At 54.0% G+C, this 15,309-nt stretch overlaps 1 long non-coding RNA gene across 1 annotated transcript; it reads right to left on the bottom strand.

Moving 5' to 3' along the window:
- Positions 1-286: 286 nt before the first annotated feature.
- LOC144935337 (uncharacterized) lies at positions 287-12,563 on the bottom strand. Its single transcript, XR_013637298.1, has 3 exons — positions 12,492-12,563; positions 10,711-10,736; positions 287-333 (listed from the first exon to the last, which is right to left on the bottom strand). It is a non-coding gene; the product is annotated as an uncharacterized LOC144935337 (long non-coding RNA).
- Positions 12,564-15,309: the final 2,746 nt, after the last annotated feature.

Genomic DNA, 15,309 nt, shown 5'->3' with positions numbered 1-15,309 from the left:
TTCCACATTCCTATTGTGGTGAACAGTCTCCATAGATTGACCAGTTGACGAGGCCAAGTCAATTCAAACATCTATACGTTGACATACATAAGCTATCATATTAAACGATCTTCATGAAGACATTTTATGAAATATTAGGAAATTTATCAACTGGGCTTTTTGAAATGAACTTCAGTTACCCTCTGGGGATTGAGTGGAATTGTCTGAGCTGTGTACACAGTCACCTGGAAATGCAGCAGTACTTTCTCCATCTCCACTCCCATGAACTTTGCTCTCACATCGAAATCGCCCACCTCGTCCGAGGGGCTGATGTCAAAGAGCACATTCTTGAACCTGCAACATCAGTCCAGCATTAACACGTGACGTATATACAAAACCTTACACATCCCATACATTTTGAGTTTATTTACAGGCACAATAATAATAACAGGAGAACATATGGATTACGTTCACCCTTTTGTCAATCCACTGCTAGATTTTAGGCCTCATTATTAGTTGTGGGAGGGATTGTTTGACCATACTTCACCATGCTGGTCAGTTAGTGAATGGGGTGTCCCAGGAGTTGTTCAGATATCGCTTGCTATTGACATTAGTCACCTTGGCCCGGGATCAAAATCAGTGTTCTGCTCCTGTACGTATATTCCATCGCAATTTTGAATTGTGCCTTAATGTGACCGCATCTCACAATGCATTGCTTCCGTGAAGTTCAGAGTGTTGTTTTAGATCAATGTGACGAGCGGAAATTAACGAGAATGAATTTCGACACCACTGCTCCAATTTTTATGGTAAGTGCTTTAACTCATGCACCATCTCCTCCCTTGTGAATCATTCCCGCATGATTATCCCTCCCGTTCATCTTCCTTCAACCCCCTCCCCTCCCAATCTAAATGCCCCTCTTGTTGGAGAATCCTTTCTACTTTACTGCTTTATGAATCCAAATGGCTTTCCATTGGGTTGCTTGTTTTACCAACACATTGGTACATTGGAAAAACAGCTAACTTTTTGTAAAAAAAACATTTGTTATTATGAAACATATATGTCCCTGCCATCTTTAAGAGTGGTTGTAATTAAAAAATATCGACTGCGCCTGCCGTAGAAATGTGGTATATTTTACCCTACCGCATCTGGGTTACGAATGGAAATAACGTTTACCTATTTGTTCTTTTTTTTGGCCGTGAAAGCATTGCGATCTAACATTGCGTTTTTCTGCTAAAAAAATGAACAAGGAGGAACATCGCTTTACAAGACAGAGACAAAGATTTTCCCTTCTTCTTCTTCTTCCTAGCGTTGTTCCCGCTGTGGCGCAGGGTCCGCTTTTTGGCATTGTCTTCTCCATTTGGCTCGGTCCAGGGCATCTTCAGGGGATGCGTTGACCGTCTTCACGTCTTCCTTTATTCGGTCCATCCATCGCTTCTTCGGACGTCCGCGTGGACGGCGGCCCTCTGGCTCAATACGCACGGCAGTCTTGGCCACTGATGACTCTTCACTTCGCATCACGTGGCCGTACCACCGAAGCCTTGCCTCAAGCATCTTGTCCGCAATGGGGGCCACACCAAGTCGCTTCCGAACGTCTTCGTTCCTGACACGATCCCATCGAGTGACAAAGATTTTCCCTATCCAAACCTTATCTGTGAAGCATCGTTATCGGGACACATAGTGTCCCTGGACACGAATGTTGAATATAATCACGAGGTCCACTCTGGCTGAAAACTTTTGCTGTCATTTTGCAGTGACACTGGGTGCATGTAAGCAGGCAAGGTTGGCATTAGCATTGGTGGTGGCGAGTGAGCAACGTGTCATGTATCTTTCATCAGCTGAGCCTTAAGGAAGTGTAAAAGTAAAAAATATATTCTTGGTTCTTTCGGTAAAGTCACGTAGAAGGGAAATAATAAAATAATAAAAACAAAACATAATAAAGGGAAATAATAAAATAATAAAATAAAACATACAAAATCTATGTTTTATTTTCATTATTTTATTATTTCCCTTCTATGTGACTTTACCGAAAGAACCAAGAAGATGAATCCCTGCAGTCACGAAAGCTTTAAATCGAAAAGTAAAAAATATATTATAGCTCAAAACAGGAACGGGCTGTTGTATGTTAGTCTATGGTTTTATCAACATTTATACACATGTTAAGTAGTTGTTGCTGTTGTAGACGGAGGTACTCGGAGACGGAGGTGAGTTAGGGGCTTCCGCCAGGGTTTATTAACAGGTATCACTATAAGGGTTTCCTCTTCACTCCTTCCACTATCCCCGTTCCTCCAGTGACCCCGCTTACGTCACGGGGTCTCCCTTAAATACCCTCTGAGGCGAGACGTCACGTGCACTGCCCGGCGCGTGCGACCCCACGTCCCGTGATGTCACAGCACCGGACAGCGCACGCGACGCCACCACTCTCCTCTACTCCTCTACATCACCCCCCCCCGTGAAAAAAAACAACCGACCCGGCTGCAAGCACCCCGCAAGCGGGGCCCCACACCGGACCGAAGACCGAATATTCACGAGTTCCTGAAGGTATAACCGGCTGCTAGAAACTAAACCTTAGGGCAGCACGGCCCCTCAAGCAGAACAGCAACAACAAAAAACAAGACAAATAGACCCCGAAGGCCTCATCCGCCGGATAGCGCCGAACGGGCGCCAGGGGCTGGGCCCGCTGAACGGCCATCAGGGCCGTCACCGGAGCCGCATCCCCCTCGAGCGGGTATGCGCTGCTGGCCCGCTCCCCCGTATGATGTCCGTCTCCCATGCAGGTGGCCCGTCAGCGGGCAACAGGCCCACCGCCGTGGCCTCCGGTGACCGGGGGGTCTCTGTCGGCCTCACTCGGGAGGGGCCTGGGGGCACACACACAGGTCGGACGTCACCTCCGTCAGCGAGACCCGGCCGGACAGGCACGCCGGACACATCATCAGCCGGCCGCTCCGGAATTGGGGGTGGATCCCCCAGGGTAGATGGAACATAACGTTTGAGCCGGGACGGGTGCACTATCCACTGCCGGCGACCGAACCGAATCCGGACGCATTGCGGCCGGCGGACCTCCACAACCTCCACAGGGCCCTGCCAAGGGCGATGCAATTTGGCCGATGTGCCAACGGGGACCTGGGGACAATGCAGCCACGCTTTTTGACCCGCTATCCACGGGAGGCCAGCTGCCTGGTGTTTGGGCAGCCGCTCATTAGCCGCCTGCCGGCTTGCGGAATTCTCGGCAGCGGCCTGTCGCGCCTCGCGCAGCCGGTCAAGCGCGACCTTCAAAGGGGTCGGCACCGCCGACCCCTTCTTGGAGGAGCCAACGTCCATCTGGACGTGCACCGGGGGCTCCGGTTCCCTACCGTACATCAAATAAAAAGGCGAAAATCCCGTGGAGGCATGAGGGGCCAACCGATACGCCGCCAAGACCCCCGGGACGAACAGGTCCCAGTCTGACTGGGACGTGTTCACCTGGTGGCACAGCATGGACGTAAGGGTGCGGTTCAAGCGCTCTACCATCCCGTCTGACTGGGGGTGGTAGGGCGAGGTGCGGATTTTCTTGGTGCCAAGGAGGTCACACACCTCCTTGAGCAACCTAGACGAGAAATTCCGCCCCTGGTCAGTCAACAATTGTTCCGGCGCGCCCTTGTCAAACACGTACCCCTGGACGAAGGCCTCGGTGATAGAAGAGGCCAACTGATCGACCAAAGGCCATGCCATGGGCCAACGTGTGAGGTACTCAACGCCCACCAAGAGGTATTTGTGGCCCCGTTGGGATGCAGGGAATGGCCCCAAAATGTCGAGCGCTACGAGCTCATTAACGCGAGAAACCCGGATGGACTGCAGCGGGGCCCGGTCCCGGACAACTGGGGCCTTCCTCCGCGCGCAGTCGTGGCAACCCTTTAAAATCAGTGCCACGTCACCTTCAACACCCGGCCAGTAATAGTCCCGCTTAAGGGTCAATAAGGTCTTGTGGTAGCCAAGGTGCATAAGCTTCTCGTGAATGGCTCGGGTTAATTTACCACGCAGGCTAGTGGGCACAACCACACAATAGCGTTCCAATTGGGCATCCCAACGCATGAGTAGTCCGTCATGCACGGCGATCTCCGGGGCAGCCGACGAAGCTGAGCTCCGGGCCTTATGTCCGACACGGCGCCGTAGCTTCAGCAGAGAGGAATCCTCCATCTGCAAGCCGGACCATACCTCCCGGGGAAGTCCAAGGCCGAAATCCGCGGGCGACGCCGCACCTGGAGGGGTGTCCGCCTCGGCCGACGCGACCAACTGGGCCGCGGCGTCCCCTGGGGCCTTGCAACGGCTAGAGCCCAGGGCGCAAGCACACCCACCGCCTGCCGGCAATCGGGATAAACCGTCCGCATTTCCATGCTGTGTCCCCTTCCTGTGGATTACATCAAAGGGGTAATCCTGGAGCACTTCGAGCCAGCGAGACAGCTGACTCGAGGGCTGACTAATCTTCAGCGAATATTGCAGGGCCGCGTGGTCGGTTCGGACCGTAAACAGCCTACCGTACAAATATGGTCTATACAACTGAACAAAATAAACTATGGCCAAAAGTTCCCTCCGGGTCACACAATATCGCTGTTCCGTCGAGGACAGAACGCGACTGCCATAGGCTACCACCCTCTCAACCCCGTCGACCACCTGGGCCAGGACAGCCCCAATTCCCGTGTCGCTGGCATCGGTATCGAGCAGGAAGGGTTTCGTAAAATCCGGGTACCCCAAGGGCGGCGCATCCGCCAAGGCCGTGCGAAGCGCCGCAAAAGCCGCCTCCTCCTCCGCGCCCCAGTGAAACCTTTGGCCTTTGGCGGAAAGGGCGTGCAGTGGCTTCGCAATGGTCGCAAAATCGCGGACAAACCGGCGATAGTACGATGCGAAGCCAACGAAGCTACGCACCTCCGCGACAGATGTGGGAGTCGGCCACGTCCGGACACAAGCCGTTTTATCCGGGTCCGTGGCGACACCTGACGTGCTAACAATGTGTCCCAAATACCTCACCGATGGTTGTAGCAAGTGGCATTTCTGGGGTTTGAATTTCAAGCCAGCAGCACGCACTTTGACGAACACCGCCTCAAGGCGTTGCAAGTGCTCGCCAAACGTACGGCCAAAAACAATAACGTCATCCAAGTAGATTAGACAAGACTCCCACTGCAGCCCCGCCAAGACCATCTCCATGAGACGCTGGAAGGTGGCCGGGGCCGAATGGAGACCCATAGGAAGCCGATTGAACTCGAACAACCCCTGGGGTGTGCGGAACGCTGTTTTGGGTCTAGAGGCCTCATCCAGTGGCAATTGCCAGAAGCCGGAGAGCAAATCTAAAGTCGAAAAGAACCGCGCGCCCGAGAGGGCGTCCAGGGAATCATCCATGCGAGGCAATGGATATGCATCAGCCACCGAGATCTTGTTCAATCTACGAAAATCGACGCAGAACCGGAGACTCCCGTCCCGTTTCTTGACTAGCACAATGGGGGCACCCCAAGGGCTAGTAGATGGGGAGATGATGTCCGCCGCCAACATTTCCTCGACAGCCGAGCGGACATGATCTTTTTCCGCTGGGCTAAAGCGGTGGGAATTAAGTCGAATAGGGGCCGCGTCGCCCGTGTCTATGTGGTGGTCCAAAAGAGTAGTGCGACCCAGATCAAACTTACTTTGGCTGAATACATCGGTGAACCGCTCGATGAGGTCGCGGAGTTGCCGACGTTCCCCGGAGGACAACGAGGCATTCTCGTCGCACAACGTGGCAATCCATGATGCGTCGGGGTCCCCCGTGCGCATCACGCCCGCCACGACCCCTCCATCCGGGGCAGCGCTCTCGGGTGGAGGAGCCGGGGTCGCGTGTGCCAAAACGGCGCCGGCCGGGACTACGACCGGCAAGGGTCCCGAATTGAGGACCTGCAAAAAAAGGTCCTGGCCCCCCGACACGGCTGTCAAGGCGCCCACCAACCCCTTCGTCCTTGAAAAGTAGCTTGACGGGGACAGGAGGATACCCGTCTCCGTGGAGCCCATTTCGAGCGGTTTGCGCAACCTAAGGGGTATCAGGATTTGTGACGCCGGTGGTACGGTCACCGGCACTTTATTCAAGGCCCGTACACCGGCGACCAAGGGAGACAGGACGGTAGGCGATTGTAGGAATTTCAGCCGCCTCCCTGACGGCATTTCCACACAGCCCTGGTCAACGAGAATTCGGATGGGCATCCTAGACAAAAAGTCGGTCCCCAAGAGGCATGGCACTGCCAAGGTCCTGGAGACCAAAATCGGCCCGGCCAACTCAATCTCGTCAACCCGAACCGACGCTACAACGTGGCCCAAGATGCCCAAACTGCCGCCGTTCGCGGCGACACAAGCCCCGCGAACCGGCCTTAACGGACCCACGCTGCGGGGTAGCAGCCCAAAAATGTCCTCCGAAATAATGGTGGCCGATGCCCCCGTATCCACCAGGAGGCGAACGTGCACCCCTTGCACATATCCTGCCACCGCTGAGGAGCCGGCAGCTGCCGCCACCATCCTATGCGCAAGTGCATCCCAGTGGCGGGTCTGTCTGGGCCATTGAGGGGGTGATGACGATGGTGCACCCGACCCTTCGAGGACAACCCCATGACGATGGGTCCTAGCCCCGCTAGATGCATGAGGTGAAGGGAGCGGCCGCGCAGATGATGCGTCGCGACTCGCCTGGGGCCCCGGACCCGATGCCAAGGAGGGTCTAGGAGAAGGTGGAGTCCCTTTTCCAAAGGCCCCCGGGGCATTCCGGCAGCCCCGCTCAATGTGGCCCCGCTGACCACAGCGGAAGCAGGCCACCGTGTCCGCCTCCTGTGGACGGGAAGGTCCCGGCCGCCCCCGCTGCTCCGGACGGCGACCACCCGCCCCCCTTCCTCGACGATCGGGCACCGCCAGGGCCGCGAGGGTGTCCACCCCCTGAGAGGTGACCCCCCCGTCCGGCGCCGGGACCCCCGCACACGCCGCCATCTGAGGCCGTTGGCGGAGGGAGAGGTGCGCCTGAATGTTTTCGGCGACCGCCAAGGATGTGATCTGCCGATCATTGTTGATTGACAGAGCAATTCCTAGCTCCCTTGCCAGGTCAAGCAGCTTCCCCAAGGCCATAGAATCAAGTGCCCTGCCGTACAGGTCAGGGTATGCAGCCTGTGCCAGGGCCAGGAGCGAGCAGCGGAAGGCCAGCGGCAGTTCCCCCTCCTCCCGCCGCCGCAATGAAAACTTTAGCTGCGCGGTGGACGGCGGCTCAAAAACGTTGGCCATTTGGATATAGGCCGCCGGGAGTGTAGCCCGATTGGCCGGATGGATGGACTTGAAGGCCTGCAGAGCCCTTTCGTCCAAGCAGGTCGGAAGCGCCGGCAAGGCCTCCTCCATGGACCAGCCGACCGACATGTATGCCGCGTCGAACCGGTCCTGGAAGGCCGACCAGTCGCCCCCTTGCGCGACAAACGGCGCAACGTCGGGTAACCGGCGCTGCCATTGGCCGCGCGGCGCCGCGAGGTGTGGAAGCCAAGCGGCACCTGCGGGCCACCCGGCGGACGCGACGTGGTGCGGCGGTGGCAGCATTGCGGCTCCCGCGGGCCACGCCGAAGACGCGGAAAGGTGCGGTGGTGCCGCGGCTCCCATGGGCCACGCCGTAGGCGCAGCGAATTGTGGCTGAGTTGCGGCCCCCATGGGCCACGCCGTAGACGCAGCAAAGTGCGGCTGAGTTGCGGCCCCCATGGGCCACGCCGTAGACGCAGCGAAGTGCGGCTGAGTTGCGGCCCCCATGGGCCACGCCATAGATGCAGCGAGGTGTGAAGGCACCTGCGCTTTCGCGACCCACCTGTCAGCGGCGGCGTACGAAGCCACGGCGTCGTCCCGCGACGCGGCGAGGGACCACGGCGTTGCCGAAGACGCGGCGGTATAAATCGGGCCTGCAGCGGCCCCCGCGGCCCACCCCGCCGGCGCAGCGAGGTGCGGGACAGCGGCCGTAGCCGCGGCAACCTCTCGCGACGCAGCGAGGCACCACGGAGTTGCGGCCTCCCCGGGCCACGCCGAAGACGCGGCGGTATAACACGGAGCTGCGGCGGCCCCCGCGGCCCACCCCGCCGGCGCAGCGAGGTGCGGGACAGCGGCCGCAGCCGCCGCAACCTCTCGCGACGCGGCGAGGCACCACGGCGTTGCAGCCTCCATGGGCCACGCCGAAGACGCGGCGGTATAACACGGAGCCGCGGCGTCATCCATGACAAGGGACGCAGGCACGGCGAGGTGCAGAGCCGCGGCATCGCCGGTGGCCGGCCCCGTGAGCGCAGCGACAGGTGGAGCCGCGGCAGCACCCGCGGCCCATTCCGGCGGCACGGCGATGTACGGGGCAGCGGCAGCTGCCGCTGCCCACCCCGGCGGCCCGGCGAGGACGGCACGCGCGTACTTACCCGGGGCCCCCCCGGCGGGCGCAGCTTGATGTAGAGCCGCGTCGTCGCCGGCGGCTGGTCCCGCAGGAGCGGCGTGCCGAGACACCCCGGCCGCGTCAGTGTAGAGACGCGGCGTCGCGGTCGCCATGGCAGCACCCGCGGCCCATTCCGGCGGCACGGCGATGTACGGGGCAGCGGCAGCCGCCGCTGCCCACCCCGGCGGCCCGGCGAGGACGGCACGCGCGTACTTACCCGGGGCCCCCCCGGCGGGCGCAGCTTGATGTAGAGCCGCGTCGTCGCCGGCGGCTGGTCCCGCAGGAGCGGCGTGCCGAGACACCCCGGCCGCGTCAGTGTAGAGACGCGGCGTCGCGGTCGCCATGGCAGCACCCGCGGCCCATTCCGGCGGCACGGCGATGTACGGGGCAGCGGCAGCCGCCGCTGCCCACCCCGGCGGCCCGGCGAGGACGGCACGCGCGTACTTACCCGGGGCCCCCCCGGCGGGCGCAGCTTGATGTAGAGCCGCGTCGTCGCCGGCGGCTGGTCCCGCAGGAGCGGCGTGCCGAGAAACCCCGGCCGCGTCAGTGTAGAGACGCGGCGTCGCGGTCGCCATGGCAGCACCCGCGGCCCATTCCGGCGGCACGGCGATGTACGGGGCAGCGGCAGCCGCCGCTGCCCACCCCGGCGGCCCGGCGAGGACGGCACGCGCGTACTTACCCGGGGCCCCCCCGGCGGGCGCAGCTTGATGTAGGGCCGCGTCGTCGCCGGCGGCTGGTCCCGCAGGAGCGGCGTGCCGAGAAACCCCGGCCGCGTCGGTGGAGAGACGCGGCGTCGCGGTCGCCATGGCAGCCATGTCCGCCGGCCGCCGCGTCGCAGCCGTAGTAGCGGCCGCATACGTCTCCCGAGCCAACATGGCCGCCGCGGATTGCGTCGCAGCCAACATGACGGCCATTTCCGGTGGAGCGGTCGCTGGGAAAACGGCGGCGCTTTCAACGTTGGCAGTTGACAGTTGCTCCCGTCTCGAGTGCGGGGCGGTTGGCTGCGTCCGTGCCTCCACCTCGGCCAACCTGACGGTCAGCTGCCCCACCGCCTGCAGGAGCTGGTGCAGCAGAGCTGCGGGGACGCTTTCCGTCTCTGGCGGCGGCGGTGAGCTGGCACTCCCCGCAGCCGAATCCTCCCGCTCCGGCCCGCTCGTTTCCATGGGGACCGTCACCGGGGTCCCGGGCTCCGGGGTCACTGCTGGAGCCTCCTCTCCGCCTTCGGCACCCTCCAAGTCATGTGCCGGTGGGTTCTTACGCCGTGCGCCCGCTTTTGACATGTTGGCGACGGTGTAAACTTCTGACACCAGTTGTTAAGTAGTTGTTGCTGTTGTAGACGGAGGTACTCGGAGACGGAGGTGAGTTAGGGGCTTCCGCCAGGGTTTATTAACAGGTATCACTATAAGGGTTTCCTCTTCACTCCTTCCACTATCCCCGTTCCTCCAGTGACCCCGCTTACGTCACGGGGTCTCCCTTAAATACCCTCTGAGGCGAGACGTCACGTGCACTGCCCGGCGCGTGCGACCCCACGTCCCGTGATGTCACAGCACCGGACAGCGCACGCGACGCCACCACTCTCCTCTACTCCTCTACACACACATGATTTAGGAAATACATAAATAAAATCCATAGCTAATGAATAAGAAGATAACGCACGTATATGTTTCTATTTCATGCCGTAAAATGCATGCAACCCTATCGAATTCACTCAATGTCGTACAGTAGTTAGGATGCGTATTAAATTGCAGGCTATAGTAATGTAGTTGCTTTGAAATTATTATGGTAGCCAAGTTGCTTGAGACAGATGGAGGGGTGGACAGTTTAACACAAAGTGAGATGATAAATCATCTGCCAAGAAGTGCATGGAAAGGAAGGGAGCATTTTCCACGTAACTTTCTGATGATCTGACACGCATCCTATACACCCGAGTATTGTGATATTCTGTGCAGTCTGCGAGTCATTTGGACTAAATATTCAGCATTGTTTCTAGAGTTGAAGTTTTCGTGACTGCAAGGGTCCATACTCTTTGATTTTGTCGGTAAAATCACGTAGGTAAAAATATAAATAAATTAAATCACGATGTTTCGGAGGCAACACAAGCTTCCGTCTTCAGGTGGCACAGTCACAGCAAAATTACTGTATCAAGTGGAGAGAACTCTAAGAGACACGAGACTATATACTTTCATGCAAATATTTTGATACATATTTTAGAACCCAATATTTTTTAGAATTTCATACGTTACTCGTAAACTTGTGTTGTAAAAAGGTGCTTTGTTTTATTAGTTGTGTGCAAACAAACACGTGGAGTGTACCTTCAGTTAGGAGTCGGATCGATTTCCTGAAACAAAAGGCATACAATGGGTGAGGCAACTCGTAGCTTCACGTATTTTCCGTGGTTAAACTATCCACGTCTCGTGCAATGCATGATGAGGCAATGCAATGAAGTGAAGTCAGATCCCAACTGATCGCTGTCAGATAATAAGACCGATCAGGATCTTGTAAGCGGGAAACGTCGATCCAACGGGAACGGCTTGGGACCAGGTCGCGATAGTGCCCACATTCACCGTGCGATTGCGTTAACTTCACCTATGAAACTAAGCAATTTTAAACTACGTTGTATTATACCAGTTGAGGCCCACTGAGCTGTACAGCTCTTCTTCAGAAGCGACCTGGCCAAAAATGATAGCTCAACGAAGTGGCTGATCACGTTGTTAATGTATAGCAGCCAAATACTCTAAATGCACGTTGATTCTAAATGTGGAGGGGAAAACCCGAGGACCCGGAGGAAAATCCACGCGACCACAGGGAGAGCAGTGCAAACTCCAAATACACAGCAGGCGTCAGGGTCAGGATCGAATCCACGACCTCCTGTATACCAGGCAAGTTAGTTAACATCTCGCCTCCATGACACCTGAATCGTGCATCCCTCTACTAAATGTGCACATTTGCACATTCAAATTACGGTCCAGTTTCTCTTGCAGTGATGGTTCCAAGAGCTTTTGGCTTTTTTTTTCTACGGAAAATATATCTAAGCATAAGTATACAAATGTAACGTTTTAATATTTAATCTCTTTTAAGCAATGCCTTATTGTGATACTCGTGCCATTAATTTCAGATTTTTGCTATTAGTTACCGTATATCAAACCAATATATTTTAAAAGCTCTTTGTGATTTGTGCAAAGCAATCTGTGCTCCCCTCCCTAAGAAGGCTTTGATGTCAACTTTGGGCAAGCATCTGATTAACGAGAAGGAAATATATAATTATATCTCCAAATTGTTAGCCACGATGTGTTTTTTTTCTTACATCAAAGTGTCACGTTTCTCTCACCTTTGATTTTCTTTAGAAATTTGAGATGTGAAATATTTTGAAGGATTTTTTATATAATTAGTGTCCGTATCATGCAATAATTATTTAATGTGCACATTATATTTGCATACATTTTACAGATTAGTATTTAATTTAATCCTATAATTGTTTGAACAGCTATGCTGTTTCCATCATTCGTTCTAATTGCAGAATAGAAGAGGCATGAGTACAATTGAAACATGAAAGCAAACATGAAGCAAAACAATAATTGTTTATAACATTATATTGAATGAAAGTGACATGTATACAAGGCTGCACGTCAAATTATTAGTTTGTTTAATATCACAGGTAAACGCCAAAGCGGACTTGTGGGTTTTAATGTTCGGAATTTTTTCATTATATCTTTCTCGAACGCCTCAATGATGATGGAAGCCAGAGGGCTCGTGCTGTAGTGATGAAACAAATCACACGCGCGCGCGCGAATTCTTGTAACGATCCCTCATTCAATCAGTCAATCTTTATTTTACGTGCCAATATCACCCTCAATAAAGTGGGCATCGGTGCACATGACAACGGAACGTGGAACGATACAACGGGGGGGGGGGGGGGGTGGGCATAGAGCAGCAGCAGCAGGAATAGAAAAAGAAACCCACCGCAACCTCAGCGGCTAACACCGACTGAGCAGAGCAAATTGCAAAGGCGCGAACAATTAAAAATAGGTCATCACGCTCGCAACACACGGCACAGAATACTGGTCGCGTGGAGGAATCTATTTTTAATCCGTACCTCGCATGCAATTGTTTCACCTCACAGCGGCAGCGACTCGAGATGCTTGCATGGCTAGAATATGCAGGTGCGCGCCCCGAAGCAAGCAAGGGGCCTTTGAATTGCTGAGGCCTCGATGTCCAAAAGGTGAAGAAGGTGCAGCCCTGCAACTGCGTGCTCACGCCACTGCTCGTGGGAGGGCCTACACAAAGAGGAGCTTGTCAGAGGTGGTTTCATGCACATCGATCATTTTCCTTGGAATTTGATCAAAGTCAAGGATCCACCAATGGAACACCTCAATTAAATATAAAGTGTCCAACGTAATTGGAGCTGGTGAGGTGGAACGAAATCAAAGCAAGTATTTGGTATGCAGAAAAATAATTCCAACTATTTGGTATTTAGGGAAAAATCAGCAGTGGCACTTACCAAATTGAGTTTGCAAGCGTTCCCGGGTGCACTTTGGTTCATGCTATGTATTTGTTATGTACTACACTCAAAGTCTGCATTTGTCTGGTATTGGGATTATTTTTCTGCATTCCTGCATTGGTGAATTTAAGTAAATGTAGTCAAATGTAAATTCAGGAACAATGAATTTGACATTGTCCTTGGCCTACGTGCCATGAATATAGTTGCATCATAAAAACAAGTGAACACTTGGTTCAAGGTCAACTAGATTGTTAGACAAACGCACGCTACGGTGAGGGGCGGGGGGACAACAAAAAAAGCAAAGAAATATGTGAAATATCATCACAATTTCTTTTTGCGTAAGTTTTGCTTTGCGGTACAATGCCCGTAGACGCAAACAAATCCAAATATCCATTTGTTTTGGAATTGCCTCCCTACAATTTCCTCAACCTCGAAACGCCCTTTGTTGTTTCAAACTGCGTCACCCAATCTGCTCGCTGTGCATTCCGCACCCGGCCTCGTGAGCTATTTTGTGCACAACAACACGAGGAGGCTGCGGCGAGCTCCTTGCGGAGATGATCAAGATGAATGACTCGTGGAAGAGATGTCTGGGACTCCCTTTTTGCTGGCACCTCATGCATATTTCAGCGGCCGAGAAGCCGTAAATGGAATGTGGAACTGAGCAACGGCTGTGGCAGCTCCTTCAGACCGTCTGGCAGGGAGCACCTTTGGGACTGACCCGCCTGTGACCTCCTCCCCCCCCCCCACGACCGCCTTCAAGTAACCGATTCTCGTTTCCCACAGCAAGCCACGCGTCCCAGACTCCCGCGCGCACTTTGCCCGTGGTGTGGGCACGATGCTGACTGTGTCGTGCAGACCGCTTCCAATGTGGCTCGTCGGTTTTAGTTCGTGTAATATAAAAGCACCGAGTGTAAACAGTTGACGAATATGAAGAGGCGTCTCTTTTGACCGGTAATTTAAAGCAAAAGTCGGGGGTGTGTGTCTTTTGATGCAGCAGGTGTGTGTGCGTGTGTGTGACCAGATTTGTGTAACTTGCATGCTACTTCATGGAGCATCTTGTACATCTGGAGATCACGATAATATTGTGTTAATTGGAAATAATAGACACCTTTGTTAATCCCAGCAGAATAAATGTGGTCACCACATGGCAGGTCGCGTTTGGTGGATCAAAGACCAGGGGCTCCCCCTCGTCAAAGACGCCTGGCAAGCGCACTGTAGGACAGTGGTCGGCCAAGATACCCTCAACAGGGCCTCTCTTGAGGGTATTCACCAGTGTGGCTAGCAAAGTATTGTTCGTCACGTGACAGAAAAAACCCCGATATTTTAATTCTCTAGGGCTGGAATTTTGCAACGTTAAGTGAAAAAGGGAAAAAAAAATCAATCCGATGTTTTTTTTAAAGTGCAGTCGTCGGTGAATAGGCTGGGAAAAGTCATCGCGGGTGGACGCTCGGATTCGAACCCAGAATCTCCACAGTGCTGCTCCCTCGGTGCTCTGAACCTGGGCCGCAAGGCCACCTCCAGATGCCAAAAAGTAGCGACGCAAAGCTCCATCGCTTCATATTCTTAGGTTTTGTCGGTAAAGTCACGTAGGTAAAAAAATTAATAAAAATAAAATAAAAAATAAAAATAAAATCACGACGTTTCGGAGGCAACACAAGCCTCCGTCTTCAGGTGGAACCGTCACAGCACGATACCTCTATCAAGTAAGAGAAATTTCAAGAACACAGTATTTGTATATATACTGGTTGAGGGTGGGAAGAGCCAAGGTAGGTCCTGGATATTATTTTTGTGAGGTTCGGTGCGGCTGAAGCACGCTGTTAGGAATGAGCCTTTGTTGTGTAAACTAGGTGCAGATGATGTAAAGTTCCATCGCTTCCTTCTACCAGATATTGAAGCTTTAACACAGATGACACCTGACCTTGAGAGTCTACTCTGACAAAGTCCTACCGCTTGTTTAAGATGTTCTCCTTGTTTGCTTGACCTGTGGCTGCCACGACCATTACATGCCTTGTTTGTTAGTTGTGCAATATTCCATGGTGCTGCCACGTTGGTGTTGTTTGTTTGGTTGTCTTTGCTCCTGTACTCACACAGCACCACGGATGTCCCGTGTGAAACAGCGAGTTAACTGGCTGAACGGGATCATGCATGTAACAAATCAAAGACAATAAAACGATCCTTGCCTGCTATCTTTCATGCCAGAATAATAAGTTACATTCTAATCGTTGGGTCTTTCGGTAAAGTCACGTAGATAGGTTCAAAGAAAATAACAAAAAAATAACCTATCTACGTGACTTTACCGAAAGACCCAAAGAATATGAATTCCTGCAGTTACGAGATTCAAGTTATATTCTGCTATAAATCCCGAGTATTTCTCTGCATTCACCTGCATTCACAGTGCACATGTTTATTTTCG

The sequence above is a fragment of the Lampetra fluviatilis genome, chromosome 13, assembly GCF_964198595.1.
Source record: "Lampetra fluviatilis chromosome 13, kcLamFluv1.1, whole genome shotgun sequence".
Classification (NCBI taxonomy): Eukaryota; Metazoa; Chordata; class Hyperoartia; order Petromyzontiformes; family Petromyzontidae; genus Lampetra; species Lampetra fluviatilis.
This window is presented reverse-complemented; position numbering and strand designations above follow the sequence as displayed.